The following is a 5,380-nucleotide window of genomic DNA, read 5'->3' on the forward strand; positions in this document are numbered from 1 at the left end:
TGATGTCTTGATGTTTATACTTTTAAAAGAATAATTTTTCTAGGAAAGTAAAGTATGAAATCTATTGTTTAAAATACTGGTATTAATAAAAAATAGAATAATATCTAGTAGTCTGGTCATGTAAAACTAAAGATTTTGGCAATGAAAAAAAAGTCTCAATTTGTATTCTTTGCTTTTGGCAGAGTTCATTGTACTTTCTCCTGTCTGGCATTTGGGACAGTTTTCTTCAGCCTGGTAAGTATTTTGGTGAGGTAAAAATTAATTTGGATCATCTAATCTAATTATATATTCCTAACAGTCTCCTCAAATGGTAATTTAGATATATCATTTGATGAACATGATAAAAAATGTTGTTTACATTAAATAGAAAACTCTTACATATGTTAAGGAAGGATAACTTAGCATCTGACAGAAGGGAAACATAATTTCCAGTTCTAGGCATTTCCTTGTTTTTTAACCAAGAACTGTCTTGAGAGACCTTCACTACATTATTCTAAAACATGTGATGACTTAGGCATGTTGGCATAACTTAGTTTTCTAAGAATTTGTTTTTTGGAGACTCGTAAGGACTGATTTCAATCCTAGAGTTTTATAGAAACACTAGGACAATTATTTTTATTAATGACTTCATGGTTTACAATATTTTTTCTCTTCCTCTCTTTATTTTAAATTTTATGTCATTTATTCATATCTGATTTTATTTTTTTTACCTTAGCATCTTTAAAGAATGGATTTTATGCTCTATTCCATATTGAACCTATTTCACAGGACAAACACGACATAAATATCATCAGACTTTATCAACTGATATGTAATTTTTAAGCACTTGGTGTGTGTAAGGCATTATGGAGCAGCATGTTGTCATTTTAGAACTGTTCTTCTCAGGATCTTAGTAGAATAAAAGATATTTTTTTCAGAAACAATTTGGGATTATTGTGTAGGGTTGGAGAGGAAGGAGGGGAAGATTGTCACTAACGGAATTAATTCTGGGTCCCAAACTCTGTTAAAATAAGGAAAGTTCTGATTTTATCTGTTTTGTTCACTTGCCTTCTGTGTTAGATATTTCTTAAAAAAAGGGTTCCACTACTAAGGAAATGGTTAGAAATAACTGGGACTTTAAGAATATCAGGAAAGAATAATGGAGCCAGATAATATTAGTTCAAATTTTCTTTGATTGCTTTCTATCTGAATATCCTTGGGCTAACTTTTTAAAAATATATTTTATTGTAAATGATGTGATAGTTTACATTGGAGAACGTTAGCTGTACATTCATCCTATCGTATCTCGTTTCACTGTCATGGTTACAATGCAACATCAATGAATCAAAATATATACCCTGCAAGTGTGCCCCCCCCCGTCTTCAGGACACAGCCCCTCTCCCTCTCTGGCTCTAGAGTCCCCAGCTGTTCCATCTCTCCAAGTCATTGTCTCTACATCTATCTCTGGCATCACTGTTTCTCTTGGTAGGGTACCGCACCCTTCTATCCTCCCTTGATGGTCCCAGGGACCTACTTTCCTGGACTGCAAAGTCAATCAATCCCCTCCTTTTGCTACAAAAATCTGCCTTTACATTTCCAACCCTCACAGTCAGTCCTGATAACAATTATTCATTATTGTACCACAAGAGACCTATCCCGATCTCCTTTCATCAGCCCAGCCCAGACATACTGGATACTACTCAGTGGTGATTCTATCTTTTCCATGCCCTCTGGATCTAGACTCCCTCTTGAAAGCTTGTAAGCCAGTCACTTCTTGCCTTTGTAGTCCCTCCTCCCACCCCATTTTAGGTAGCTAATGTCCAAGCTGCCCATCTCCATCTACTTTTTGTATGGAGGGATGGGAATGACCTTATTGTAAAGATTTTTTTCCCTCTTTTGAGCTACTGTATCCATAGGTACAGCTCAAGTTAATCTAATTGTATCTGTAGAACCAAGAAAAAGACTCCATTCTGTACATTAGCCTGAACATGTCCTCCTGTTCCAGGAATGTGCTCATACTGCCTTAGAATATCCTTTCACCCCTAGCAACAGCAAGAACTATATAAGCAGTAGACAGGACAACCTATGGCCAGGTGCCAAATGTTTTCCTTATCCTAGCCTAAGAACAAAGGACCACCAGTACTGACCAATTAAACTGTAACATCTCATACTTTGCCAAATGTCAACCAATCCAAATATTGTAAAGCTGAAAAACCCTGAGCTTGTTTGAAAACTCTATAAAAACCTTGGAGACAAAGGGTTCGAGGTTCCATCCCTGATCCGCTACATCGGATGCAGGTGGAGTCCGAGCTCGGGCTTGAATAACTGGGAGTTCGGGACTCCATCCCTCATCTGCTTCTTCGGATGCAGGTGGAATCCGAGCTTGAGCATGAATAACTGAGAGTTCGAGGCTCCATCTCTCATCTGCTGTGTCAGATGCAGGTGGAGTCCGATCTGGAGCTTGAAAAACAACCCTTGTGCATTTGCATTGGTGTCGGCTCCTTGGTGGTCTTTGGGGACTCCAAATTCTGAGCATAACATATCAGATTACTCTTTTATCCCCCTCTTCTTTCTTCTTCTAGTTGAGCTCGGATCATCTAGTCATTGAAGACAGGTCAACTGGGTACTATCTGCAAGTGTGGGTGTTCTTATGCACATGCCCTTACTTTTAATCAGCTGGACGCTTCACTCTCCATTCTAGTCCTCTGTGGCTATGTCACTGATTCTGGGACCAAGAGTCCCCAGGTCTTGTCACACTGCTGGCCAGTCAGGTCTTCACCTGTGTTCACAGGAGTCTATTGAACGTTGCAGGACTTAGCTCATAGCTTCATTGCTTCTTTTCCCCTCACTTCCCCTTATTGGTGATGAACGTGGTCACCAATCAGAGAGTATTTATGCTCATGTATTCCCATTGAGTCTTAGTCTAGGGAGGGGGTTTGTCCTGAGGGGACCTGACCACTTGCTTTCATGTCTCTTAAGTGAACAACTTGCTTGTCCTTGTAGTAATCAGTCAGACTGCTGTAATTGTTTTGTATTTTTCCTGTAGGTCTTACTTTTAAGTAGAATCTTCTGTTCTTCGAACTGATCCAGGCTGGTCTGCTAGTCTTTTCCAGAAGAAATTTCCCACCTCAGAAAATTCTGGATATGGTTCAGGCTTCCACTTATGGTCTTATGCAATGCAGAGACTCAGCAGGAAACCTCATTCACTGGAAAAGTTCTAGTCCCATTTTAGGTATTCCAATCAGTTTTAGGCAGAAAGACAGATGTACAAGCTTTCTATGGTGATATTTCTGGGTAATCCTTTATCTCCCCCTCAAGTGTCTATTTTATAATGGTTTGCCAGGGAAACCAAGATTCAAAATACAGCCAAGCATCTTAACATTATTTCCCCTTTTTTGCCCATTCCAACCATGTCGCAATCCCTATGTCCCAGAGCCCTGTTTTTCCAAGGTTCTGCATAAATCCTTATTTACCTCTTTCCCACTTAGCCCATGCAAACCTGCCTAATTGATTTCCCATCCACCTTGTTATTCCATTACCCTCTCCCTTCTTGTTTATTGCCCCCTCCCTATCACCCAAACTATCCTGTGCTCACCTTCCCATCCCTCCCCTCACCCCATCCCCCACATCCTAGTAACCAGAAACCCCCCCGCCCCATTTAGTAAGGGTTATTTTTCTTAGTCTTTTACAGTAGTGTCCTATGAAGTATTTCTCCTTTTGTGACTGACTAATTTCACTCAACATAATGTCCTCAAGGTTCATCCATATTATGTGATAGCTTACAGCTTCCTTGCTGTTCTTCAATGTAGCATAATATTCTGTTGTGTGTATGTACCACAGTTTATTGGTTTTTTTTTTTTTTTTTTTTAGCCATTCTTCAGTTGATGGGCACTTACTTCAAGATCTTGATGCAAATTATTTGAAACTTCCATAGAAAAATCTGCTCTTGTTTGCAGCTGTTTTGGGAGCAATAGTTTTTGTATCATCTAGAAAAAAGTTTGCTCAACTTTTATTTTTTCAGTCATAATTGAGTAATCTGAACTAATTGAGATGTCTATGGTGTTGGCTCCTGGTGTGGTGCTGTAGGATAAGCACTGAATTTCAAACCACAAGGTTGGTAGTTTAAACACACCATTTGGTCCTCAGAAACCCTATACAGTGTCATTATGTGTTGGAACTGATTGATGACACTTAACAACAACATGACATTGACTATTGTTTGGGCTGTTAATCCTAGTTACTTTTCAATTAGATCACATAGCAGATTGTTTCCTCACAAATTGATGTGGACGATCTGCAGCTGAGGGCTTAACCTTCACCATCATCTAATCTCTTCTTAAAATGAGTCATGTATTTGTAATCTGCTGATTTATTTAGTGCTTAGTCTCCATAAACTTTTTGTGAAGCATCAATTATTTCTACATTCTGCCAACTAAGTTTCTCACAATAAATTTAATGTTTGTTCTTGCTTAAATTTTAGCAGAATTCATGTTTCTCTAGTAGGGTTTCCTTTCAAATTGATGTTTTACCCTTGTTAGGGCCTCAAATTGGATTCTATTCAGTCATGTTATAATGAGTTAATAGTGACCTTGTATAGGGTATCCAAGGAGAATCTGGTGGGTTTGAACCATCAAACCACAAGGTTGCATTCCAGTGCTTAAACTACAGCAACACAACAGAAGTTGGTATGAGTTTATTTGGGTGAAAAATATATTTAAATTCTTGCATAATTTTTCATAATATGCATTTACCATGACATTTCTGAAGATCCTAAACATACACAGTTCAATCTTGTGTATGTTTAAAAAATATATGAAATCTGAGGGCATGGCCTTATGAAAATAAATGAAAAGTATTGCTACAAGGTCATGGAAAACTTTATTGAACAAAAATATCTAAATTTGAAGCTATCATCTCTCTAGGTCTATACACTTTTGGTGGCAGTATTCCAATATTGCTAACACTTATCTAGTGAATTCTGTGCTTTTCAATTCAAATCACATTAAAAAGTAGATTTGGCATCCTGAGTGAACTCAAATCATGTTCCTTTTAAATGTTCTTTGAGTTGAAGTATTGGATAAATTTTCCCAAAGAAATTTGCATAGTAAGTATATCACTTGTTACCTTTGAAGAATGGGCAGGTTCATTGTGATGATTCAAAAAAACAAAACAAAACAAAACAAAAAACACAAAACATTGTTGCAAGTTTTCTTAACTTTTCCTCACCAATGCAATAAAAAAAAAAAAAAACTTCTTAATAAGCCCTCATGTTCAGCCTGTGTCATCTGAGACATTATATCAAGATTAACCTCTTTCAAATAGAAGAAGAAGAAGAAGAAGAAGAAGAAGAAGAAGAAGAAGAAGAAGAAGAAGAAGAAGAAGAAGAAGAAGAAGAAGAAGA

At 37.5% G+C, this 5,380-nt stretch overlaps 1 pseudogene; it reads left to right on the forward strand.

Annotated features, from left to right (window-relative positions):
• The window catches only part of LOC102811106, a 95,106-nt pseudogene that overhangs the window by 44,957 nt on the left and 44,769 nt on the right, over positions 1 to 5,380 (forward strand).

The sequence above is a fragment of the Chrysochloris asiatica genome, unplaced genomic scaffold, assembly GCF_000296735.1.
Source record: "Chrysochloris asiatica unplaced genomic scaffold, ChrAsi1.0 scaffold00464, whole genome shotgun sequence".
Lineage (NCBI taxonomy): Eukaryota > Metazoa > Chordata > Mammalia > Afrosoricida > Chrysochloridae > Chrysochloris > Chrysochloris asiatica.